The following is a 26,512-nucleotide window of genomic DNA, read 5'->3' as shown; positions in this document are numbered from 1 at the left end:
CGACTCTCGTCCCAAGACATTTTTTCCTGTGCTGCCTGACTCTCGTCCCAGGACTATCTCTCCCGTTCTGCCAGACTCTGGTACCAAGTCTCTCTCTACTCTCCTGCCTGACATTCGTCTCAAGCCCTTCTCTCCTGTCCTGCCTAACTCACCACCCAAGCCACTCTCTCATGTCCTCCCTGAGTCTCGTCCCAAACCTCTTTCTCCTGTGCTGCCTGACTTTTGTCCCAAACCTCTTTCTCCTGTACAGCCTTAATCTTGTCCCAAGCCTCCCTTTCCTGTCCTACCTGACTCTCGTCACATGCCTCTCTCCTCTCTTGCCTGGATCTCGTCCCAAGACTCTCTCTCCTGTCCTGCCTGACTCTCGTCCTAAGCTTCACTCTCCAGTCCTGCCTGACTCTCGATCCAAGCCTCTGTATCTTGCCCTGCCTAACTCTCCTCCCAAGCCTCTTTCTCCTGTCCTACCTGACTGTCGTTAAAACCCTGTCTCTCCTGTCTGGCCAGACTCTCGTCCCGAGGCTCTCTCTCCTGTCCGGCCTGACTCTCGTCCCAAGCCTCACTCTCCTGTCCTGCCTGACTCTCCTCCCAAGCCTCTCTCTCCTGTCCAGCCTGACTCTTCTCCCTAGCCCCTCTCTCCTGTTATGCCTGACTCTCCTCCCAAGCCCCTCTCTGCTGTCCTGCCTGACTCTCGTCCCAATTCCCTCTCTCCTGTCCTGACTGACTCTCGTCCCAAGCTTCTCTCTCATGTCCTGCCTGACTCCTGACTGACTCTCTCTCGGAACAAGTCTCTCTCTACTCTCCTGCCTGACTCTCGTCCCAAGCCCCTCTCCCCTGTCCTGCCTGACTCTCATCATAAGCTTCTCTCTACTGTCCAGCCTTAATCTTGTCCCAAGCCTCCCTTTCATGTCCTGCCTGACTTTCGTCCCGAGCCACCTCTCTCCTGTCCTTCCTGACTCTCGTCCCAAACCTCTTTCTCTTATCTTGCCTAACTCTCGTTCCAAACCTCTCTCTCCTGTCCAGCCTCAATCTTGTCCTAAGCCTCCCATTCCTGTCCTGCCTGACTGTCGTCTAAAGTCTCTCTCTACTCTCCTGCCTCACTTTCATTCCAAGACTCTCTCTCTCCCTTGTCCTGCCTTACTCTCCCCCTAAGCCTCACTCTTGTCCTGGTTGATTCTCGATCCAAGCCTCTGTATCTTGCTCTGCCTGACTCTCTAGTCACAAGCCTATTTCTCCAATCCTAAATGACTCTTGTCACAAGACTGTCTCTCCTGTCCGGCCTGACTCTCGTCCTAAGCCTCACTCTACTGTCGTGCCTGACTCTCATCCCAAGCCTCTCTCTCCTTTTCAGCCTGACTCTTCTCCCCATCCCCTCTCTCCTGTTATGCCTGAGTCTCCTCCTAAGCCCCTCTCTCCTGTCCTGCCTATCTCTCATGTGAAGCCCCACTCTCCTGTTCTGCCTGACTCTCGTGCCAAGCCTCGCTCTCCTTTCCTGCATGACTCTCTCCTTAAGCATCTGTCTCCTCTCATGCCTGATTCTCGTCCCAAGCCTAACTCTACTCTCCCGCCCGACTCTTGTCCCAAGCCTCTCTCTCCTCTCCTGCCTGACTCTCGTCCCAAGCCTCTCTCTCCTCTCCTGCCTGACTTTCGTCCGAAGACGCTCTCTCCTGTCCTGACAGACTCTCATCCCAAGCCTTTCTCTCCCGTCCTGCCCGACTCTCGTCTCAAGCCTCTCTCTCCTGTCCTGTCTGACTCACGTCCCCTGCCTCTCTCTCCTGTCCTGTCTGACATCGGTCCCACAACTTTCACTTTGGTCCTGACTGACTCTCATTGCAAGCCTCTCGCTCTCCGGACCTCCCTGAACTCTCGTCCCAAACCTCTCTCTCCTGTCCTGGGTGACTCTCGTCACAAGTGTCTCTCTCCTGTCCTGCCTGACTCCCGTCCCTAGCCTCTCTCTCCAGTCCTGCCTGATTCTAGTCCCAAGCCCGGCTTCTCAGTCCTGTATGACTCCTCCTCCCCTTTTCCTCCTGTCCTGTCTGACTCTCGTGCCAAGCCTGTTTCTCCTGCCCTGCCTGACTTTCGTCCCACGACTCTCAGTCTTCTCCTGCCTGAATCTCGTCCCAAGCCTCTCTCTGCTGTCCTGCCTGACTCTCTCCTCAAGCCTCTTTCTCCTCTCATGCCTGACTCTCGTCCCAAGCCTCTCTCTCCTGTCCTGCCCGGCTCTCATCCCATGCCTCTCTCTCCTGTCCTGCCTGACTCTCGGCCCAAGCCTCTTTCTCCTGTCCTGCCTGAGATTCATCTCAAGCCTCTCTCTCCTGTCCTGTGTGACTCTCAACACAAGCCTCTCTCTTCTGTCCTGTCTGACTCTCGTCCCTAGCCTCTTTCTCCTGTCTTGCCTGACCCTCTTCCCAAGCCAATCTCTCCTGTCCTGAATGACTCTGGTCCCGAGCCTCTCTCTCCTGTCCTGCCCGACTCTCGTCCCAAGCCTCTCTCCTGTCCTGTCTGACTCTCGTCCAGAGCCTCTCTCTCTTGTCCTGAATGACTCTCGTCCCTAGCCTCTCTCTCCAGTCCTGCCTGACTCTAGACCCAAGAAACCTCTCTCCAATCCCGTGTGACTCTCCTCCCAAGTACTCTCTCTCCTGTCCTGCCTGACTCTCTTGCCAACCCTCTATCTCCTGTCCTTCCTGACTTTCGTCCCATGATTCTCTGTCCTCTCTTGACTGACAATCACCCCAAACCTCTCTTTCCTGACCTGCCTGAGTCTCGTCCCAAGCCACTTTCTCCTATCCTGACTGACTCTCATCCCAAGCCTCTCTCTCCTATCCTGCCTGACTCTCGTCCCAAGCATTTTTTTTCCTGTGGTGCATGACTCTCCTCTCAAGCCTATATCTAGCGTTCTGCCTGACTCTCGTACCGAGTCTCTCTCTACTCTCCTGCCTGACTCCCGGTCCAAGCCCCTCTCTCCTGTCCTGTCTGACTCTCGACCGAAGCCTCTCCATCCTGTCCTCCCTGACTCTCGTCCCAAGCCTCTTTCTCCTGTGTTGCCTGACATTTGTCCCAAACCTCTATCTCCTATCCAGCCTTAATCTTGTCCCAAGCCTCCCTTTCCTGTCCTGCCAAACTCCCGTTGCATGCTTCTCTCTCCTCTCCTGCCTGACTCTTGTGCCAAGACTCTCTCTCCTCTCCTGCTTGACTCTCGTCATAAGCATCACTATCCTTTTCTGCCTGATTTTCGATCCAAGCCTCTGTACCTTGCCCTGCCTGGCTTTCCTCCTACCCTCTTTCTCCTGTCCTACCTGACTCTCATCACAAGCCTGTCTCTCCTATCTGGCCAGACTCTCGTCACAAGGCTCTCTCTACTGTCCGGACTGACTCTCGTCCCAGGCCTCACTCTCCTGTCCTGCCTGACTCTTCTCCCCAGTCCATTCCGCCTGTTACGCCTGACTCTCCTCCCAAGCCCCTCTCTCCGGTCCTTCCTAACTCTCGTCCCAAGCCTCTCACTCCTATCATGCCTGACTCTCGTCCCAAGCCTCTCTCTCCTCTGCTGCCTGAATCTCATCCCAAGCCTCTCTCTCCTGTCCTGCCTGACGCTCGTCCGAAGCCTCTGTCTCTTTTCCTGCCTGACTTTCTCTCTTTAAACCTCTCTCTCCTCTCATGCCTGACTCTCTTCCCAAGCCTCTATCTCCTTTCCAGCCTAACACTCGTCCAAAGCCCCTCTCTCCTGTCCTGCCCGACTCTCTTCCCAAGCCTCTCTCTCCTCTCCTGCCTGACTCTCATCCCAAGCCTCACTCTACTGTCCTCCCGGACTCTCGAACCAAGCCTCTCTCTCATGTCCTGCCTAACTCTCGTCCCAAGCCCCTCTCTCCTGTCCTGCCTGACTCTCGTCCCAAGCCTCTCTCTCCTGTCCTAAATGACTCTCATCCCAAGCTTTTCTCTCCCGTCCTGCCCGACTCTCGTCCCAATTTCCTCTCTCCTGTTCTGCCTGAAACTCGTGTCAAGCCCCTCTATCCTTTCCTGTCTGACTCTTGTCCCAAGCTTCTCTCTCCTGTCCTGCCTAACTCTTTCCTCTAACCTCCCTCTCCTCTCATCCATGACTCTCGTCTCAAGCCTCTCTCTCCTGTCCTGCCTGACTCTCGTCCCAAGCCTCTCTCTCCTGTCCTACCCGACTCTTGTCCCAAGCCTCTCTCTCCTTTCCTGCCTGACTCTCCTCCCACGACTCTCACTCCTGTCGTGAGTGACTCTCATCCCAAGACTTTCTCTCACGTCCTACCCGACTCTCGTCTCAAGCTTCTCTCTCCTGTCCTGTCTGACTCTCGTCCCCTGCCTCTCTCTCCTGTCCTGCCTGACTTTCGTCCTCGCTACTTTCACTCTAGTCCTGAATGACTCTCATCCCAAGCCTCTCTCTCCAGACCTGCCTGACTCTCGTCCCAAGCCTCTCTCTCCTGTTTTGCGTGACTCTCGTTCTAAGCCCCTCTCTCCTCTGCTGCATGAATCTCATCCCAAGCCTTTCTCTCCTGTCCTGCGTGACTCTAGTCCGAAGCCTCTCTATCCTGTCCTTTCTGACTCTCGTCACAAGCCTCTCTCTCCTTTCCTGCCCGACTCTCTTCCCAAGCCTCTCTCTCTTGTCATGCCTGACTCTCGTCCTAAGCCACTCTCTCCTATCCTGCCTGACTCTCGTCCCAAGCCTCTCTCTCCTCTGCTGCCTGAATCTCATCCCAAGCCTCTCTCTCCTGTCCTGCCTGACGCTCGTCCGAAGACTCTGTCTCTTTTCCTGCCTGACTTTCTCTCTTTAAGCCTCTCTCTCCTCTCCTGCCCGACTCTCGTCCCAAGCCTCTATCTCCTTTCCTGGTTAACACTCGTCCAAAGCCCCTCTCTCCTGTCCTGCCCGACTCTCTTCCCAAGCCTCTCTCTCCTTTCCTGCCTGACTCTCGTCCCAAGCCTCACTCTACTGTCCACCCCGACTCTCGAACCAAGCCTCTCTCTCATGTCCTGCCTAACTCTCGTCCCAAGCCCTTCTCTCCTGTCCTGCCTGACTCTCGTCCCAAGCCTCTCTCTCCTATCCTGCCTGACTCTCGTCCCAAGCCTCTCTCTCCTCTGCTGCCTGAACTCATCCCAAGCCTCTCTCTCCTGTCCTGCCTGACGCTCGTCCGAAGCCTCTGTCTCTTTTCCTGCCTGACTTTCTCTCTTTAAGCCTCTCTCTCCTCTCATGCCTGACTCTCGTCCCAAGCCTCTATCTCCTTTCCTGCCTAACACTCGTCCAAAGCCCCTCTCCCCTGTCCTGCCGGACTCTCTTCCCAAGCCTCTCTCTCCTCTCCTGCCTGACTCTCGTCCCAAGCCTCACTCTACTGTCCTCCCGACTCTCGAACCAAGGCTCTCTCTCATGTCCTGACTAACTCTCGTCCCAAGCTCCTCTCTCCTGTCCTGCCTGACTCTCGTCCTAAGCCTCTCTCTACTGTCCTGAATAACCCTCATCCCAAGCCTTTTCCTCCCGTCCTGCCCGACTCTCGTCCAAATTTCCTCTCTCCTGTCCACCCTGACTCTCGTGTCAAGCCCCTCTATCCTTTCCTGCCTGACTCTTGTCCCAAGCTTCTCTCTCCTGTCCTGCCTGACTCTTTCCTCTAACCTCCCTCTCCTCTCATCCATGACTCTCGTCTCAAGCCTCTCTCTCCTCTCCTGCCCGACTCTCGTCCCAAGCCTCTCTCTCCTGTCCTACCGGACTCTTGTCCCAAGCTTCTCTCTCCTTTCCTGCCTGACTCTCCTCCCACGACTCTCACTCCTGTCGTGAGTGACTCTCATCCCAAGACTTTCTCTCCCGTCCTACCCGACTCTCGTCTCAAGCCTCTCTCTCCTTCCTGTCTGACTCTCGTCCCCTGCCTCTCTCTCCTGTCCTGCCTGACTTTCGTCCTCACTACTTTCACTCTAGTCCTGAATGACTATCATCCCAAGCCTCTCTCTCCAGACCTGCCTGAAACTCGTCCCAAGCCTGTCTCTCCTGTTCTGCACGACTTTCGTCCTAAGCCCCTCTCTCCTCTCCTGCATGAATCTCATCCCAAGCCTTTCTCTCCTCTCCTGCGTGACTCTAGTCCGAAGCCTCCTTTCTGACTCTCGTCACAAGCCTCTCTCTCCTTTCCTGCCCGCCTCTCTTCCCAAGCCTCTCTCTCCTTTCCTGCCTAACACTGGTCCAAAGCCCCTCTCTCCTGTCCTGCCTGACTCTCGTCCCAAGACACTCTCTCCTGTCCTGCCTGACTCTCGTCCTATGCCTCTCTCTACTGTCCTGCCCGACGCTTGTCCTTAGCCTCTCTATCCTCTCCTGAATGACTTTCGACCCAGGTTTCTCTCTCCTGTCCTGCCTGACTCTCGTCCGAAGCCTCTCTCCTGTCCTGCCTGAGTCTCGTCACAAGCTTCTCTCTCCTGTCCTTCCCGACTCTCGTCCTAAGCCTCTTTCTCCTCTACTGCCTAACTCTCGTCCTAAGCCTCCCTCTCCTGTCCTGCATGACCGTCGTCCCAAGCCACTCCCTCCACTCCTGCTTGAATATCATCCCAAGACTCTCCCTCTTGTCGTACCTGACTCTCGTTCCAATCCTCTCTCTCCTGTCCTGCCTGACTCTCGTGTCAAGCCCCTCTATCCTTTCCTGCCTGACTCTTGTCCCAAGCTTCTCTCTCCTGTCCTGCCTGACTCTTTCCTCTAACCTCCCTCTCCTCTCATCCATGACTCTCGTCTCAAGCCTCTCTCTCCTCTCCTGCCCGACTCTCGTCCGAAGCCTCTCTCTCCTGTCCTACCGGACTCTTGTCCCAAGCTTCTCTCTCCTTTCCTGCCTGACTCTCCTCCCACGACTCTCACTCCTGCCCTGAATGACTCTCATCCCAAGCCTTTCTCTCCCGTCCTGCCCAACTTTCGTCTCCAGCCTCTTTCTCATGTCCTGTCTGACTCGTCCCCTGCCTCTCTCTCCTGTCCTGCCTGACTTTCGTCCTCACTACTTTCACTCTAGTCCTGAATGAGTCTCATCCCAAGCCTCTCTCTCCAGACCTGCCTGAAACTCGTCCCAAGCCTGTCTCTCCTGTTTTGCGTGACTCTCGTCCTAAGCCCCTCTCTCCTCTCCTGCATGAATCTCATCCCAAGCTCCTCTCTCCTATCCTGCCTGACTCTAGTCCCAAGCCTCTCTCTCCTTTCCTGCCTGACTCTCTCCTCAAGCCTTTCTCTCCTCTCATGCCTGACTCTCGCCCCAAGCCTTTCTCTCCTCTCATGCCTGACTCTCGCCCCAAGCCTCTCTCTCCTGTCCTGCCTGACTCTCGTCCCAAGCCACTCTCTCCTGTCCTGCCTGACTCTCGTCCTAAGCCTCTCTCTACTGTCCTGCCCGACGCTCGTCCTTAGCCTCTCTATCCTCTCCTGAATGACTTTCGACCCAGGTCTCTCTCTCCTGTCCAGCCTGACTCTCGTCCGAAGCCTCTCTCCTGTCCTGCCTGAATCTCGTCACAAGCTTCTCTCTCCTGTCCTTCCCGACTCTCGTCCGAAGCCTCTCTCTCCTCTACTGCCTAACTCTCGTCCTAAGCCTCCCTCTCCTGTCCTGCATGACCGTCGTCCCAAGCCACTCCCTCCCCTCCTGCTTGAATATCATCCCAAGACTCTTGTCCTACCTGACTGTCGTTCCAATCCTCTCTCTCCTTTCCTGCCCGACTCTCGTCCCAAGCCCCTCTCTCCAGTCCTACCTTACTCTCGTTTCAAGCTCCTCTCTCCTATCCTGCCTGACTCTAGTCCCAAGCCTCTCTCTCCTTTCCTGCCTGACTCTCTCCTCAAGCCTTTCTCTCCTCTCATGCCTGACTCTCGCCCCAAGCCTCTCTCTCCTGTCCTGCCTGACTCTCGTTCGAAGCCTCTCTCTCCTGTCCTGCCTGACTCTCGTCCCAAGCCTCTCTCTGCTGTCCTGCCTTACTCTGGTACCAAGTCTCTCTCTCCTCTCTTACCTGACCCTCTTCCCAAGCCCCAATCTCCTGTCCTGCCTGACTTTCGTCGAAGGCCTCTCTCTCCACTTCTGCCTGACTGTCGTCACAAGCCTCTCTCTCCTGTCCTGCCTCACTCTCGTCCCAAGCCACTCTCTCTCCTCTCCTGCCTGACTCTCGCCACAATCCTCTCTCCCCTGTCCTGCCTGACTTTCGCCCAAAGCCTCTCTCTCTACTCCTTCCTGACTCTTGGCCCATACTTCTCTTACCTCTCCTGCCTGATTCTCGTCCCAAGCCCCTTTCTCTCGACCTGCTTGATTCAGGTTCCAAGCCTCTCTCTGCTGTCCTGCCTGACTTTCGTCCCATGCCTCTCTCTCCCATCTTGCCTGACTCTCTTCATAAGCCTCTCTCTCTTTCCCTTCCTGACTCTTCTCAAGCCTCTCTCTCATGTCCTAGCTGACTCTTTCCAAGCCTTTCTCTTCTGTCCTACCTGACTCTCCTCTCAAGCCTCTCTCTTCTGTCCAGGCTGATTCTCGTCCCAAGCCTCTCTCTCCTTTCCTGCCTAACTCTCGTCCCTAGTCTCTCTCTCCATTCCTGCCTGACTCTAGTCCCAAGCAACCTCTCTCCAGTCCTGTGTGACTCTCCCCCCAAGACTCTCTATCCTATCCTGCCTGACTCTCTTGCCAAGCCTCTGTCTCCTGTCCTGCCTGACTTTCATCCCACGACCCTCAGTCCTCTCTTGAATGACACTCATCCCAAACCTCTCTTTCCTGACCTGCCTGAGTCTCGTCTCAAGCCTCTTTCTGATATCCTGCCTGGCTCTCGTACCAAGCCTCTTTCTCCTCTCATGCCTGACTCTCTCCTCAAGCTTCTTTCACCTCTCATGCCTTACTCTCTTCCCAAGCCTCTCTCTCCTGTACTGCTTGGCTCTCGTCCCAAGCCTCTTTCTCCTGTCCTGCCTGAGACTCGTCCCAAGCCTCTCTCTCCTTTCCTGTCTGACTCTCGTCCCATGCCTCTCTCTTATATCCTGTCTGACTCTCTTATCTAGCATCTCTCTCCTTTCCAGCCTGACTCTCGTCCCAAGCCTCTCTCTCCTGTCCTGCCTGACTCTCGTCCTAAGCCTCTCTCTCCTTTCCAGCCTGACTCTCGTCCCAAGCCTGTCTCTTATCCGGAATGACTCTCGTCCCAAGACTCTCTACCCTGTCCTGCCTGACTCTCATCCCAAGCCTCTCTCTCCTGTCATGCCTGACTCTCTTCCCAAACCTTTCTCTCTTCTTTCCGGCCTGACTCTTTTCCTAAGCCTCTTTCTCCTCTCCAGCCTTACTCTCATCCCAACTCTGTCTCTCTACCTTCCGGCCTGAATCTCCTCACAAGCCTTTCTCTCCTGTCTCGCCTGACTCTCGTCCTACCTGTCTCTCTTCCTTCCGGCCTGAATCACGACCCAAGCTTCTCTCTCATGTCCTGCCTGATTCTCGTCCCAAGCTTCTCTCTCCTGTACTGCCTTACTCTCGTTCCAAGCCTCTCTATCCAGTCCAGCCTAACTCTCATCCCAAGCCTCTCTCTCCTATCCTGCCTGACTCTCGTCCCAAGCATATTTTTCCTGTGGTGCATGACTCTCGTCCCAAGCCTATATCTCCCGTTCTGCCTGACTCTCGTACCAAGTGTCTCTCTACTCTCCTGCCTGACTCCCGGTCCAAGCCCCTCTCTCCTGTCCTGTCTGACTCTCGTCCGAAGCCTCTCCCTCCTGTCCTCCCTGACTCTCGTCCCAAGCCTCTTTCTCCTGTGTTGCCTGACTTTTGTCCCAAACCTCTATCTCCTATCCAGCCTTAATCTTGTCCCAAGCCTCCCTTTCCTGTCCTGCCTGACTATCGTTACATTCTTCTCTCTCCTCTCCTGCCTGACTCTTGTCCCAAGACTCTCTCTCCTGCCCTGCCTGACTCTTGTCCTAAGCATCATTCTCCTTTCCTGCCTGATTTTCGATCCTAGTCTCTGTATCTTGCCCTGCCTGACTTTCCTCCCACCCTCTTTCTCTTATCCTACCTGACTCTCGCCACAAGCCTGTCTCTCCTGTCTGGCCAGACTCTCGTCCCAAGGCTCTCTCTCCTGTCCGGCCTGACTCTCGTCCCAAGCCTCACTCTCCTGTCCTGCCTCACTCATCTCCCCAGCCCCTCCCTCCTGTTATGCCTGACTCTCCTCCCAAGCCATTCTCTCCGTTCCTGCCTGATTTTCGTCCTGACTCTTTCCTCTAACCTCCCTCTCCTTTCATCCATGACTCTAGTCTCAAGCATCTCTCTCCTCTCCTGCCCGACTCTCGTCCCAAGCCTCTCTCTCCTGTCCTACCGGACTCTTGTCCCAAGCTTCTCTCTCCTTTCCTGCCTGACTCTCCTCCCACGACTCTCACTCCTGTCCTGAGTGACTCTCATCCCAAGCCTTTCTCTCCCGTCCTGCCCAACTCTCGTCTCCAGCCTCTCTCTCATGTCCTGTCTGACTCTCGTCCCCTGCCTCTCTCTCCTGTCCTGCCTGACTTTCTTCCTCACTACTTTCACTCTAGTCCTGAATGACTCTCATCCCAAGCCTCTCTCTCCAGACCTGCCTGAAACTCGTCCCAAGCCTGTCTCTCCTGTTCTGCGCGACTCTCGTCCTAAGCCCCTCTCTCCTCTCCTGCATGAATCTCATCCCAAGCCTTTCTCTCTTGTTGCGCGTGACTCTAGTCCGAAGCCTCTCTATCCTGTCCTTTCTGACTCTCGTCACAAGCCTCTCTCTCCTTTCCTGCCCGCCTCTCTTCCCAAGCCTCTCTCTCCTTTCCTGCCTAACACTGGTCCAAAGCCCCTTTCTCCTGTCCTGCCTGACTCTCGTCCCAAGCCTCACTCTCGTGTCCTGCCTGACTCATCTCCCCAGCCCCTCTCTCATGTCCTGCCTGACTCTCGTGTCAAGCCCCTCTCTCCTTTCCTGCCTGACTCTCGTCCCAAACTTCCTTCTCCTGTCCTGCCTGACTCTTTCCTCAAAACTCCCTCTCCTCTCGTGCATGACTCTCGTCTCAAGCCTCTCTCTCCTGTCCTGCCTGACTCTCGTCCCAAGCCTCTCTCTCCTTTCCTGCCTGACTCTCCTCCCACGACTCTCACTCCTTTCCTGAGTGACTCTCATCCCAAGCCTTTCTCTCCCGTCCTGCCCGACTTTCGTCTCCAGCCTCTCTCTCCTCTCCTGTCTGACTCTCGTCCCCTGCCTCTCTCTCCTGTCCTGCCTGACTTTCGTCCTCACGACTTTCACTCTAGTCCTGAATAACTCTCATCCTAAGCCTCTCTCTCCGGACCTTCCTGACTCTCGTCCCAAGCCTCTCTCTCCTGTCCTGCCTGACTCTCGTCCTAAGCCCCTCTCTCCTCTCCTGCATGAATCTCATCCCAAGCCTTCTTTTCCTGTCCTGCGTGACTCTAGTCCGAGGCCTCTCTATCCTGTCTTTTTTGAATCTCGTCACAAGCCTCTCTTTCCTTTCCTGCCCGACTCTCTTCCCAAGCCTCTCTCTCCTGTCCTACCTGACTCTCGTCCCAAGCCTCTTTTTACTGTCCTGCTTGAGACTAGTCCCAATCCTCTCTCTTCTATCCTGTCTGACTCTCGTCCCTAGCCTTTATTTCATTTCTTGCCTGACTCTCGTCCCAAGCCTCTCTCTCCTGTCCTGTCTGACTCTCGTCCTAAGCCTCTCTCTCCTTTCCAGCCTGACTCTCGTCCCAAACCTGTCTCCTGTCCGGAATGACTCTCGTCCCAAGCGTCTCTATCCTGTCCTGCCTGACTCTCATCCCAAGCCTCTCTCTCCTGTCTCGCCTGACTCTCTTCCCAAACCTTTCTTTCTTCCTTCCGGCCTGACTCTCTTCCCAAGCCTCTTTCTCCTCTCCAGCCTTACTATCGTCCCAATCCTGTCCCTCTACCTTAGAGCCTGAATCTCTTCACAAGCCTTTCTCTCCTGTCTCGCCTGACTCTCGTCACACCTGTCTCTCTTCCTTTCGGCCTGAATCTCGACCCAAGCTTCTCTCTCATGTCCTGCCTGACTCTCGTCCCAAGCTTCTCTCTCCTGTCATACCTTACTCTCCTCCCAAGCCTCTCTCTCCAGTCCAGCCTGACTCTCAACCCAAGCCTCTCTCTCCTATCCTGCCTGATTCTCGCCCTAATCATTTTTTTTCCTGTGGTGCATGACTCTCGTCCCAAGCCTATATCTCCCGTTCTGCCTGACTCTCGTACCAAGTCTCTCTCTACTTTGCTGCTTGACTCCCGGTCCAAGCCCCTCTCTCCTGTCCTGTCTGACTCTCGTCCGAAGCCTCTCCCTCCTGTCCTCCCTGACTCTCGTCCCAAGCCTCTTTCTCCTGTGTTGCCTGACTTTTGTCCCAAACCTCTATCTCCTATCCAGCCTTGATCTAGTCCCAAGCCTCACTTTCCTGTCCTGCCTGACTCTCGTTACATCTCTCTCCTCTCCTGCCTGACTCTTGTCCCAAGACTCTCTCTCCTGCCCTGCCTGACTCTTGTCCTAAGCACCACTCTCCTTTCCTGCCTGATTTTCGATCCAAGCCTTTGTATCTTGCCCTGCCTGACTTTCGTCCCACCCTCTTTCTCCTGTCCTACCTGACTCTCGTCACAAGCCTGTCTCTCCTGTCTGGCTAGACTCTCGTCCCAAAGCTCTCTCTCCTGTCCGGCCTGACTCTCTTCCCAAGTCTCACTCTCCTGTCCTGCCTAATTCTCGTCCCAATTTCCTCTATCCTCTCCTCCCTGACTCTCGTGTCAAGCCCCTCTCTCCTTTCCTGCCTGTCTCTTGTCCCAAGCTTCTCTCTCCTGTCTTGCCTGACTCTTTCCTCAAAACTCACTCTCCTCTCATGCATGACTCTCGACTCAAGCCTCTCTCTCCTCTCCTGCCCGACTCTCGTCCCAAGCCTCTCTCTCCTGTCCTACCCGACTCTTGTCCCAAGCCTCTCTCTCCTTTCCTGCCTGACTCTCCTCCCACGACTCTCACTCCTGTTGTGAGTGACTCTCATCCCAAGCCTTTCTCTCCCGTCCTGCCCGACTCCCGTCTCAAGCCTCTCTCTCCTGTTCTGTCTGACTCTCGTCCCCTACCTCTCTCTCCTGTCCTGCCTGACTTTCGTCCTCACGACATTCACTCTAGTCCTGAATGACTCTCATCCCAAGCCTCTCTCTCTGGGCCTGCCTGACTCTAGTCCCAAGCCTCTCTCTCCTGTCCTGCCTGACTTAAGCCCCTCTCTTCTCTCCTGCATGAATCTCATCCCAAGCCTTTCTCTCCTCTCCTGCGTGACTCTAGTCCGAGGCCTCTCCATCCTGTCTTTTTTGACTCTCGTCAGAAGCCTCTCTTTCCTTTCCTGCCCGACTCTCTTCCCAAGCCTTTTTCTCCTGTCCTGCCTGACGCTCGTCCCAAGCCTTTGTCTATTTTCCTGCCTGACTCTCTCTCTTGAAGCCCCTCTCTCCTGTCATGCCTGACTCTCATCCCAAGCCTCTATCTCCTTTCCTGCCTAACACTCGTCCAAAGCCCCTCTCTCCTGTCCTGCCCGACTCTCTTCCCAAGCCTCTCCTCTACTGTCTAATTGTCGTCCCAAGACTCATTATACTGTCCTGCCCGACTCTCGTCCTAAGCCTCTCTCTCATGTCCTGCCTGACTCTCGTCCCAAGTGTCTCTCTCCTGTCCTGCCTGACTCTCGTCCCAAGCCCCTCTCTCCTGTCCCGACTGACTCTCGTCCCACGCCTCTCTCTCCTGTCCTGCATGACTCTAGTCCCAAACCCCTCTTTCCTGTCCTGTGTGACTCTAGTCCGAATCCTCTCTATCCTGTCCTTTATGGCTCTCGTCACAAGCCTCTCTCTTCTGTCCTGCCTCATTCTCGTCCCAAGCCTGTGTCTCTTTTCCTGCCTGAATCTCTCTCTTTAAGCCTCTCTCTCCTATCATGCCTGACTCTCGCCCCAAGCCTCTATCTCCTTTCATGCGTAACACTCGTCCAAAGCCCCTCTCTCCTTTCCTGCCCGATTCTCGTCCCAAGCCTCTCTCTCCTGTCCTGCCTGACTCATTCTAAGCCTCGTCCTTAGCCTCGCTATCCTCTCCTGCCTGACTTTCGTCCCAAGTCTCTCTCTCCTGTCCAGCCTGACTCTCGTCCGAAGCCTCTCTCCTGTCCTGCCTGAATGTCGTCCCAAGCGTCTCTCTCTTGTCCTTCCCGATTCTCGTCACATGCCTCTCTCTCCTCTACTGCCTAACTCTCATCCTAAGCCTCTCTCTCCTGTCCTCCATGACCCTCTTCCCAAGCCACTCTCCCCCATCCTACTAGAATATCATCCCAAGACTCTCTTGTCCTTCCTGACTACCGTTCCAATCCTCTCTCTCCTGTCCTGCCCGACTCTCGTCCCAAGCCCCTCTGTCCAGTCCTACCTTAATCTCGTTTCAAGCTCCACTCTCCTATCCTGCCTGACTCTCGTCCCAAGCCTCTCTCTCCTTTCCTGCCTGACTCTTTCCTCAAGACTTTCTCTCCTCTCATGCCTGACTCTCGTCCCAAGTCTCTCTCTCCTGTTCTGCCTTACTCTCGTCCGAAGCTTCTCTCTCCTTTCCTGCCTGACTCTCGTCCCAAGCCTCTCTCTGCTGTCATGCCTGACTCGTACCAAGTCTCTCTCTCCTCTCCTACCTGACTCTCGTCCCAAGCCCCAATCTCCTGTCCTGCCTGACTTTCGTCGAAAGCCTCTCTCTCCTATTCTGCCTGACTGTCGTCCAAAGCCTCTCTCTACTGTCCTACATCACTCTCGTCCAAAGCCTCTCTCTCTACTCCTTCCTGACTCTTGGCCCATGCTTCTCTCACCACTCCTGCCTGACTCTCTTCCCAAGCCCCTTTCTCGCGACCTGCTTGATTCACGTTCCAAGCCACTCTCTGCTGTCCTGCCTGACTTTCGTCCCAAGCCTCTCTCTCCCATCTTGCCTGACTCTCTACCTAAGCCTCTCTCTCTTTCCCTTCCTGACTCTCTTCTCAAGCCTCTCTCTCCTGTTCTAGCTGACTCTTCCCAAGACTTTCTCTTCTGTCCTACCTGGCTCTCCTCCCTAGCCCTTCTCTTCTGTCCAGCCTGATTCTCGTCCCAAGCCTCTCTCTCCTGTCCTGCCTGACTCTCGTCCCTAGCCTCTCTCTCCAGTCCTGCCTGACTCTAGTCCCAAGAAACCTCTCTCCAGTCCTGTGTGACTCTCCTCCCAAGCTTCTCTCTCGTGTCTTGCCTGACTCTCTTGCCAAGCCTTTATCTCTTGTCCTGCCTGACTTTCGTCCCACGACTCTTAGTCCTCTCCTGACTGACACTCATCCCAGACCTCTCTTTCCTGACCTGGCTGAGTCTCATCCAAAGCCTCTTTCTCATATCCTGCCTGACTCTCGTCCCAAGCTTCTCTCTCCTGTCCTGCCTGACTCTCTCATCAAGCCTCTTTCTCCTCTCATGCCTGACTCTTGTCCCAAGCCTCTCTCTCCTGTCCTGCCCGACTCTCGTACCAAGCCTCTCTCTCCTGTCCCGCCCGACTCTCGTCCCAAGAATCTTTCTCCTGTTCTGCATGAGACTAGTCCCAAGCCTCTCTCTCTCTCCTTTCCTGTCTGACTCTCGTCCCAAGCCTCTCTCTTCTATCCTCTCTGTCTCTCGTCCCTAGCCTCTCTCTCCTGTCCTGCCTGACTCTCGTCCCAAGCCACTCTCTCCTGTCCTGCCTGACTCTCGTCCTAAGGCTCTCTCTCCTTTCCAGCCTGACTCTCGTCCCAAGCCTCTATCTCCTGTCCGGAATGACTCTCGTCCCAAGCCTCGCTATCCTGTCCTACCTGACTCTCATCCCAAGCCTCCTTCTACTGTCTCGCCTGACTCTTCCAAAACCTTTCTCTCTTCCTTCCGGCCTGACTCTCTTCCCAAGTCTCTCTCTCCTCTCCAGCCTTACTCTCGTCTCAATCCTGTCTCTCTACCTTCCGGCCTGAATCTCCTCACAAGCCTTTCTCTCCTGTCTCGCCTGTCTCTCGTCCCACCTGTCTTTCTTTCTTCCGGCCTGAACCTCGATGCAAGCTTCTCTCTTATGTCCTGCCTGACTCTCGTCACAAGGCTCTCTCTGCTGTCCTGCCTTACTCTCGTCCCAAGCCTCCCTCTCCAGTCCAGCCTGACTCTCATCCCAAGTCTCTCTCTCTAATCCATCCTGACTCTCTTCCCAAGCCTTTTTTTCCTATGGTGCATGACTCTCGTCCCAAGCCTATATCTCCCGTTCTGCCTGACTCTCGTACCAAGTCTCTCTCTACTCTCCTGCCTGACTCCCAGTCTAAGCCCCTCTCTCCTGTCCTTTCTGACTCTCGTCCGAAGCCTCTCCCTCCTGTCCTCCCTGACTCTCGTCCAAAGCCTCTTTCTCCTGTGTTGCCTGAATTTTGTCCCAAACCTCTATCTCCTATCCAGCCTTAATATTGTCCTAAGCCTCCCTTTCCTGTCCTGCCTGACTCTCGTTACATGATTCTCTCTCCTCTCCTGCCTGACTCTCGTCCCAAGCCACTCTTTCCTGTCCTGCCTGACTCTCGTCCTAAGGCTCTCTCTCCTTTCCAGCCTGACTCTCGTCCCAAGCCTCTATCTCCTGTCCGGAATGACTCTCGTCCCAAGCCTCTCTATCCTGTTCTACCTGACTCTCATCCCAAGCCTCCTTCTACTGTCTCGCCTGAATCTTCCAAAACCTTTCTCTCTTCCTTCCGGCCGACTCTCTTCCCAAGTCTCTCTCTCCTCTCCAGCCTTACTCTCGTCTCAATCCTGCCTCTCTACCTTCCGGCCTGAATCTCCTCACAAGCCTTTCTCTCCTGTCTCGACAGTCTCTCGTCCCACCTGTCTCTCTTCCTTCCGGCCTGAACCTCGACCGAAGTTTCTCTCTCATGTCCTGCCTGACTCTCGTCAATAGGCTCTCTCTGCTGTCCTGTCTTACTCTCGTCCCCAGCCTCTCTCTCCAGTCCAGCCTGACTCTCATCCCAAACCTCTCTCTCCTATCCATCCTGACTCTCGTCCCAAGCCTTTTTTTCCTATGGTGCATGACTCTCGTCCCAAGCCTATATCTCCCGTTCTGCCTGACTCTCGTACCAAGTCTCTCTCTACTCTCCTGCCTGACTCCCAGTCTAAGCCCCTCTCTCCTGTCCTGTCTGACTCTCGTCCGAAGCCTCTCCCTCCTGTCCTCCCTGACTCTCGTCCCAAGCCTCTTTCTCCTGTGTTGCCTGACTTTTGTCCCAAACCTCTATCTCCTATCCAGCCTTAATATTGTCCTAAGCCTCCCTTTCCTGTCCTGCCTGACTCTCGTTACATGCTTCTCTCTCCTCTCCTGCCTGACTCTTGTCCCAAGACTCTCTCTCCTGCCCTGCCTGACTCTCGTCCTAAGCACAATTCTCCTTTCCTGCCTGATTTTCGATCCAAGCCTCTGTATCTTGCAATGCTTGACTTTCCTCCCACGCTCTTTCTCCTCTCCTACCTTACTCACGTCACAAGCGTGTCTCTCTTGTCTGGCCAGACTCTCGTCCCAAAGTTCTCTCTCCTGTCCGGCCTGACTCTCGTCCCAAGCCTCACTCTCCTGTCTTGCCTGACTCTCTTCCCAAGATTCTCTCTCTCATGTCCAGCCCAACTCTTCTCCCCAGCCCCTCCCTCTTGTTATGCCTGACTCTCCTCCTAAGCCCCTCTCTCCGGTCCTGCCTGATTCTCGTCCCAATTCCCACACTCCTGTCCTGCCTAACCCTCGTGTCAAGCCCCTCTCTCCTTTCCTGCCTGACTCTTGTCCCAAGCTTCTCTCTCCTGTCCTGCCTGACTCTTTCATCAAACCTCCCTCTCCTCTCATGCATGACTCTCGTCTCAAGCCTCTCTCTCCAGTCCTGCCTGACTCTTGTCCCAAGCCTCTCTCTCCTTTCCTGCCTGATTCTCCTCCCACGACTCTCACTCCTGTTGTGAGTGACTCTCATCCAAAGCCTTTCTCTCCCGTCCTGCCCGACTCTTGTCCCAAGACTCTCTCTTCTGTCCTTCCTGACTCTCGTCCTAAGCTTCACTCTCCAGTCCTGCCTGACTCACGATCAAAGCCTCTGTATATTACCCTGCCTGACTCTCCTCCCAAGCCTCTTTCTCCTGTCCTATCTGACTCTCGTTACAAGCCTGTCTCTCCTGTCTGGCCAGAGTCTCGTCCAAAGGCTCTCTCTCCTGTCCTGCCTGACTCTCGTCCCAAGCCTTACTCTCCTGTCCTGCCTGACTCTGGTCCCAGGCCTCTCTCTCTGTCCAGCCTGACTCTTCTCCCCAGCCCCTCTCTCCTGTTATGCCTGACTCTCCTCCTAAGCCCCACTTTCCTGTCTTACCTGACTCTCATCCCATTCACTCTCTCCTGTCCTACCTGACTATCGTGTTAGTCCCCTCTCTCCTGTCCTGTCAGACTCTCGTCCTATGCTTCTCTCTCATGTCCTACCTGACTCTCTCCTGACTGACTCTATCTTGGACTAAGTCTCTCTCTACTCTCCTGCCTGACTCTCGTCCAAAGCCCCTCTCCCCTGTGCTGCCTGATTCTCGTCATAAACCTCTTTCTCCTGTCCAGCCTTAATCTTGTCCTAAGCCTCCCTGTCCTGTCCTGCTTGATTCTCGATCCAAGCGTCTGTATCTTCCCCTGCCTGACTCTCGTCCCAAGCCTCTTTCTCCTGTCCTATCTGACTCTCGTCACTGTCTCTCCTGTCCGGCCTGACTCTCGTCCCAAGCCTCACTCTCCCGTCGTGCCTGAGTCTCATCCTAAGCCTCTCTCTCCTTTTCAGCCTGACTCTTCTCCCCATCCCCTCTCTCCTGTTATTCCTGAGTCTCCTCCCAAGCCTCTCTTTCCTGTCTTGCCTGACTCTCGTCCCAATATCCTCTCTCCTGTCCTGCCTGATTCTCATGTGAAGCCCCTCTCTCCTTTCCCGCCTGACTCTCGTCAAAAGCCTCTCTCCCCTTTCCTGCCTGACTCTCTCCTTAAGCATCTCTCTCCTCGCATGCCTGACTCGTCCCAAGCCTCACTCTACTCTCCCGCCCGAGTCTCGTCCCAAGCCTCTCTCTCCTCTCCTGCCCGACTCTTCCCAAACCTCTCTCTCCTGTCCTGCCTGACTTTCGTCCCACGACTGTCTCTCTTGCCCTGACAAACTCTCATCCCAAGCCTTTTTCTCCTGTCCTGCCCGACTCTCGTCTGAAGCCTCTCTCTCCTTTCCTGTCTGACTCTCGTCCCCTGCCTCTCTCTCCTGTCCTTTCTGACTTCCGTCCCACAAATTTCACTCTTGACTCTCTCTCCGGACCTGCCTGACTCTCGTCCCAAGTCTCTCTCTCCTGTCCTGCGTGACTCTCGTCATAAGTGTCTCTCTCCTGTCCTGCCTGACTCCCGTCCCTAGCCTCTCTCTCCTGTCCTGCGTGACTCTAGTCCCAAGCCCGTCTCTCCAGTCCTGTCTGCCTCTCCTCCCAAGCCTTTCTCTCCTGCCCTGCCTGACTCTCGTGCCAAGCCTCTCTCTCCTGTCCTGCCTGACTTTCGTCCCACGACTCTCAGACCTCTGCCGACTGACTCTCATGCAAAACCTCTCTCTCCTGACCTGCCTGTGTCTCGTCCCAACCCTCTTTCTCCTGTCCTGCCTGACTCTCGTCCCAAGCCTCTCTCTTCTGTCCTGCCTGACTCTCTCCTCAAGCCTCTTTCTCCTCTCATGACTTACTCTCGTCCCAAGCCTCTCTCTCCTGTCCTGCCCAACTCTCGTCCCAAACCTCTCTCTCCTGTCCTGCCTGACTCTCCTCCCAAGCCTCTTTCTTCTGTCCTGCCTGACACCCATCTCAAGTCTCTCTCTCCTGTCCTGTCTGACTCTCGTCCCAAGCCTCTCTCTTCTGTCCTGTCTGACTCTCGTCCCTAGCCTATCTCTCCTGTCTTGCCTGACTCTCTTCCCAATCCACTCTCTCGAGTCCTGCCTGAATCTCGGTCCAAGCCCCTCTCTAATGTCCTCCCTCACTCTCTCCTCAAGCATCTCTCTCATGCCTGACTCTTTTTCCAAAGCCTCACTCTACTGTCCTGCCCGATTCTCGTCCCAAGCCTCTCTCTCCTGCTGTGCCGGACTCTCGTCCCAATCCTCACTCTCTTTTCCTGCCTGACTCTCTCCCTTTAAGGCTCTCTCTCCTCTCATTCCTGACTCTCTTCCCAAGCCTCTATCTCCTTTCCTGCCTAACACTCGTCCAAAGCCCCTGTCTCCTGTCCTGTCTGAATCTCGCCCCAAGCTTCTCTCTCCTGTCCTGCCTGACTCTCGTCCTAAGCCTCTCTACTGTTCTGCCCGAATCTCGTCCTTAGCTTCTCTATCCTCTACTTCCTGACTTTCGTCCCAAGTCTCTCTCTCTCCTATCCTCCCTGATTCTCGTTCAAAGCATCTCTCTCCTTTCCTGCCTGACTGTCTCCTTAAGCATCTCTCTCCTCTCATGCCTGACTCTCGTCCTAAGCCTCAATCTACTCTCCCGCCCGACTATCGTCCCAAGCCTCTCTCTCCTCTCCTGCCTAACTCTTCTGCCAAACCTCTCTCTGCTGTCCTGCCTGACTTTCGTCCCACGACCCTGTCTCTTGTCCTAACAGAATCTCATCCCAAGCCTCTCTCTCCTGTCATGTCTGACTCTCGTCCCCTGTCTCTCTCTCCTGTCCTGTCTGACTTCCGTCCCACAAATTTCACTATTGTCCTTACTGACTCTCATCCCAAGCCTCTTTCTCCAGACCTTCCTGATTCTCGTCCCTAGCCTCATTCTCCTGTCCTGCCTGACTCTCAAACCAAGCCTCTCTCTCCTCTCTTACCTGACTCTCGTCAAAAGCCTCTTTTTTCTGTGCTGCCTGACTCTCGTCCCAAGCCTATCTCTCCCATTCTGCCTGACTCTCGTACCAAATCTCTCTCTACTCTCCTGCCTGTCTCTCGTCTCAAGCCCCTCTCTCCTGTCATGACTGACTCTCGTCACAAGCCTCTCTCTCCTGTCCTGCCTGACTCTCTCCTCAAGCCTCTTTCTCCTCTCATGCCTGAATCTCCTCCTAAGCCTCTCTCTACTATCCTGGCCGACTCTCGTCCCAAGCCTCTCTCTCCTGTCCTCCCTGACTCTCGTGCCAAGCCTCTCCCTCCTGTCCTGCCTTACTTTCGTCCCACGACTCTCAGACTTCTACTGACTGACTCTCATCCCAAGCCTCTTTCTCCTGACCTGCTTGAATCTGGTCCCAAGCCTCTTTCTCCTGTCCTGCCTCACTCTCTTCACTCTTCTGTCCTTCCTGACTCTCTCCTCAAGCCTCTTTCTCCTCTCATGACTGACTCTCTTCTCAAGCCTCTCTCTCCTGTCCTGCCCGACTCTCGTCCCAAGCCTCTCTCTCCTGTCCTGCCTGACTCTCGTCGCAAGCCTCTTTCTCTTGTCCTTCCTGACACTCGTCTCAAGCCTCTCTCTCCTGTCCTGTCTGACTCTCGTCACAAGCCTCTCTCTTATGTCCTGTCTGACTCTCGTCCCTAGCCTTTCTCTCCTGTCTTGCCTGACTCTCTTCAGAATCCACTCTCTCCTGTCCTGTCTGACTCTCGTCCCGAGCCTCCCTCTCCTGTCCTGCCTGACTCTCTTCCCAAGTTCTCTCTCCTGTCCTGACTGACTCTCGTCCCAAGCATCTTTCTCCTGTCCTGCCTGACTCTTGTCCCTAGCCTCTCTCTCCAGTCCTGCCTGAGCTAGACCAAGCCCCTCTTTCCAGTCCTGTGTGACTCTCCTCCCAAGCCGCTCTCTTCTGTACTGCCTGACTCTCGTGCTAAGCCTCTCTCTCTTGTCGTGCCTGACTTTCGTCCTACGACTCTCAGTCCTCTCCTGAATGACTCTCATCCCAAGCCTATCTCTCCTTTTCAGCATGACTCTTCTCCCCATCCCCTCTCTTCTGTTATTCCTGAGTCTCCTCATAAGCCCCACTCTCATGTCCTGCCTGACTCTGGTCCCAATTCCCTCTCTCCTGTCCTGCCTGACTCTCATGTGAAGCCGCTCTCTTCTGTCCTGCCTGACTCTCGTCTCAAGCCTCTCTCTCCTTTCCTGTCCGACTATCTCCTTAAGCATATCTCTCCTCTCATGCCTGACTCTCGTGCCAAGCCTCACTCTACTCTCCCGCTCGACTCTCGTCCCAAGCCTCTTTCTCCTCTCCTGCCTGACTCTTCTCCAAAGCCTCTCTCTCTTGTCCTGCCTGACTTTCGTCCCACGATGCTCTCTCCTGTCCTAGCAGACTCTCATCCCTAGTCTTTTTCTCCTGTCCTGCCCGACTCTCGTCTCAAGCCTCTCTCTCCTGTCCTGTCTGACTCTGGTCCCCTGCCTCTCTCTTTTGTCCTGTCTGACTTCCGTCCCACAACTTTCAATCTTTTCCTGACTGACTCTCATCCCAAGCCTCTGTCTCTCTCCGGACCTGCCTGACTCTCAACCCAAGTCTCTCTCTCCTGTCTTGCGTGACTCTCGTTCCAAGTGTCTCTCTCCTGTCGTGAGTGACTCCCATCACTAGCCACTCTCTTCAGTCCTGCCTGACTCTAGTCCCAAGCCCGTCTCTTCAGTCCTGTCTGACTCTCCTCCCAAGCCTTTCTCTCTTATCCTGCCTTACTCTCGTGCCAAGCCTCTCTCTCCTGTCCTGCCTGACTTTCGTCCCAAGACTCTAAGTCCTATCCTGACTGACTCTCATCCCAAGCCTCTTTCTCCAGACCTTCCTGATTCTCGTCCCTAGCCTCATTCTCCTGTCCTGCCTGACTCTCAAACCAAGCCTCTCTCTCCTCTCCTACCTGACTCTCGTCAAAAGCCTCTTTTTTCTGTGCTGCCTGACTCTCGTCCCAAGCCTATCTCTCCCATTCTGTCTGACTCTCGTACCAAATCTCTCTCTACTCTCCTTCCTGTCTCTCGTCTCAAGCCCCTCTCTCCTGTCATGCCTGACTCTCGTCACAAGCCTCTCTCTCCTGTCCTGCCTGACTCTCTCCTCAAGCCTCTTTCTCCTCTCATGCCTGAATCTCCTCCTAAGCCTCTCTCTACTATCCTGGCCGACTCTCATCCCAAGCCTCTCTCTCCTGTCCTGCCTGACTCTAGTACCAAGCCTTTTTTTCCTATTCTGCCTAAGACTCGTCTTAAGCCTCTCTCTCCTGTCCTGTCTGACTCTCGTCCCAAGCCTCTCTCTTCTGTCCTGTCTGACTATCGTCCCGAGCCTCTCTCTCCTGTCTTCCCTGAATCTCTTCACCAGCCACTCTCTCCTGTCCTGCCTGACTCTGGTCCCGAGCCTCTCTCTCCTGTCCTGCCTTACTCTCGTCCCAAGCCTCTATATCCTCTCCTGCCTGACTCTCGTCCCAATCCTGTCTCTCCCGTCCTAGCCGACTCACGTCCCTAGCCTCTCCTGTCCTACCTGACTCTAGTTCCAAGCCCCTCTCTCCAGTCCTGTCTGACTCTCCTATCAAGCCTTTCTCTCCTCTCCTGCTTGACTCTCATCCCAAGCCTCTCTCTCCTGTCCTGCCTGACTTTCGTCCCACGACTCTCTGTCATCTCCTGATTGACTCTCATCCCAAGCCTCTCTCTCCTGACCTGCCTGAGCGTCGTCCCAAGACTATTTTTCCTGTGCTCCCTGACTCTCGTCCCAAGCCTCTCTCTCCCGTTCTGCCTGATTACCGTACCAAGTCTCTCTCTACTCTCCTGCCTGACTCTCGTCTCAAGGCCCTCTCTCCTGTCCATCCTGATTCTCGTCCCAAGCCTCTCTCTCCTGTCCTGCCTGACTCTCTCCTCAAACCTCTTTCTCCTCTCATGCCTGACTCTCGTCCTAAACCTCTCTCTCCTGTCCTGCCCGACTCTCGCCCCAAGCCTCTCTCTCCTGTCCTGCCTGACTCTCGTCCCAAGCCTCATTCATCTGTCCTGTGTGAGATTCGTACCGAGCTTCCCTCTACTGTCCTGTCTGACTCTCGTCCCAAGCATCTCTCTTCTGTCCTGTCTGACTCTCGTCCCTAGCCTCTCTCTCCTGTCCTGCCTGACTCTCTTCCCAAGCCACTCTCTCCTGTCCTGCCTGACTCTGGTCTCGAGAGTCTCTTTCCTGTCTTGCCTGACTCTCGTCCCAAGCTTCTCTCTCCTGTCTTGCCTGACTCTCGTCCGAACCCTCTCTCTCCTCTCCAGCCTGACTCTCGTCCCAAGCCTCTGTCTCCTATCCGGAATGACTTACGTCCCAAGCCTCTCTCTCCTGTCCTCCCTGAATCTCGTCCCAAGACTCTTTCTCCTGTGTTGCCTAACGTTTGTCCCAAACCTCTTTCTCCTTTCCAGCCTTAATCTTGTCCCAAGCCTCCCTTTCCTGTCCTGCTTGACTTTCGTCCCATGCCTCTCTCTCCTCTCCTTCCTCGATCTCGTACCAAGACTCTCTCTCCTGTCCTGCCTGACTCTTGTCCTAAGCTTCACTCTCCAGTCCTGCCTGACTCTCGATCAAAGCCTATGTATCTTGCCCTGCCTGACTCTCCTCCCAAGCCTCTTTCTCCTGTAATACCTGACTCTCAGTAAAAGCCTGTCTCTCCTGTCTAGCCAGAGTCTCGTCCAAAGGCTCTCTCTCCTGTCCGGCCTGACTCTCGTCCAAAGCCTCACTCTTCTCCCCAGCTCCTTTCTCCTGTTATGCCTGACTCTCCTCCTAAGCCACATTTTCCTGTCTTGCCTGACTCTCGTCCTATTTCACTCTCTCCTGTCCTACCTGACTCTCGTATAAGGCCCCTCTCTTCTGTCCTGTATGACTCTCGTCCTATGCTTCTCTCTCATGTCCTGCCTGACTCTCTCCTGACTGACTCTCTCTTGCACTAAGTCTCTCTCTACTCTCCTACCTGACTCTCGTCCCAAGCCCCACTCTCATGTCCTGCCTGACTCTGGTCCCAATTCCCTCTCTCCTGTCCTGCCTGACTCTCATGTGAAGCCGCTCTCTTCTGTCCTGCCTGACTCTTGTCCCAAGCCTCTCTCTCCTTTCCTGCCCGACTATCTCCTTAAGCATATCTCTCCTCTCATGCCTGACTCTCGTCCCAAGCCTCACTCTACTCTCCCGCGCGACTCTCGTCCCAAGCCTCTTTCTCCTTTCCTGCCTGACTCTTCTCCAAAGCCTCTCTCTCCTGCCCTGCCTGACTTTCGTCCCACGACTCTCTGTCATCTCCTGATTGATTCTCATCCCAAGCCTCTCTCTCCTGACCTGCCTGAGTGTCGTCCCAAGACTCTTTTTCTTGTACTCCCTGACTCTCGTCCCAAGCCTATCTCTCCCGTTCTGCCTGACTCCCGTACCAAGTCTCTCTCTACTCTCCTGCCTGACTCTCGTTTCAAGGCCCTCTCTTCTGTCCTTCCTGATTCTCGTCCTAAGCCTCTCTCTCCTGTCCTGGCTGACTCTCCTCAAGCCTCTTTCTCCTCTCAATCTTGACTCTCGTCCCAAGCCTCTCTCTCCTGTCCTGCCTGACTTTCGTCCCACGACTCTCAGTCCTCTCCTGACTGACTCTCATCCCAAGCCTCTTTCTCCTGACCTTCCTGAGTTTCGTCCCTAGCCTCATTCTCCTGTCCTGCCTGACTCTCAAACCAAGCCTCTCTCTACTCTCCTACCTGACTCTCGTCAAAAGCCACTTTTTTCTGTGCTGCCTGACTCTCGTCCCAAGCCTATCTCTCCCATTCTCCCTGACTCTCGTACCAAGTCTCTCTCTACTCTCCTGCCTGTCTCTCGTCTCAAGCCCCTCTCTCCTGTCATGCCTGACTCTCGTCACAAGCCTCTCTCTCTCCTCTCCAGCCTGACTCTCTCCTCAAGCCTCTTTCTCCTCTCATTCCTGAATCTCCTCCTAAGCCTCTCTCTACTGTCCTGGCCGACTCTCGTCCCAAGCCACTCTCTCCTGTCATGCCTGACTCTAGTACCAAGCCTTTTTTTCCTATTCTGCCTAAGACTCGTCTTAAGCCTCTCTCTCCTGACCTGTATGAATCTAGTCCCAAGCCTCTCTCTTCTGTCCTGTCTGACTCTCGTCCCTAGCCTCTCTCTCCTGTCTTCCCTGACTATCTTTCCCAGCCACTCTCTCCTGTCCTGCCTGACTCTGGTCCCGAGCCTCTCCCTCTTGTCCTGCCTAACTCTCGTCACAAGCCTCTATATCCTCTCCTGCCTGACTCTCGTCCTAAGCATGTCTCTCCCGTCCTACCTGACTCACGTCCCTAGCCTCTCTCTCCTGTCCTACCTGACTCTTGTTCCAAGCCCCTCTCTCCAGTCCTGTCTGACTCTCCTATCAAGCCTTTCTCTCCTCTCCTGCTTGACTCTCATCCCAAGCCTCTCTCTCCTGTCCTGTCTGACTCTCGTCCTATGCTTCTCTCGCATGTCCTGCCTGACTCTCTCCTGACTGATTCTCTCTTGCACTAAGTCTCTCTCTACTCTCCTGCCTGACTCTCGTCGAAAGCTACTCTCTCCTGTGCTGCCTGACTCTCGTTATAAACCTCTTTCTCCTGTCCAGCCTTAATCTTGTCCCAAGCCTCCCTTTCCTTTCCTAAGTGAATCTCGTCCCAAGCCTCACTCTCATGTCCTGCCTGACTCTGGTCCCAATTCCCTCTCTCCTGTCCTGCCTGACTCTCA

The sequence above is a fragment of the Panulirus ornatus genome, chromosome 16, assembly GCF_036320965.1.
Source record: "Panulirus ornatus isolate Po-2019 chromosome 16, ASM3632096v1, whole genome shotgun sequence".
In the NCBI taxonomy this organism is placed as follows: domain Eukaryota; kingdom Metazoa; phylum Arthropoda; class Malacostraca; order Decapoda; family Palinuridae; genus Panulirus; species Panulirus ornatus.
The sequence above is the reverse complement of the archived record's forward strand: the minus strand, read 5'-3'. Positions refer to the sequence as shown.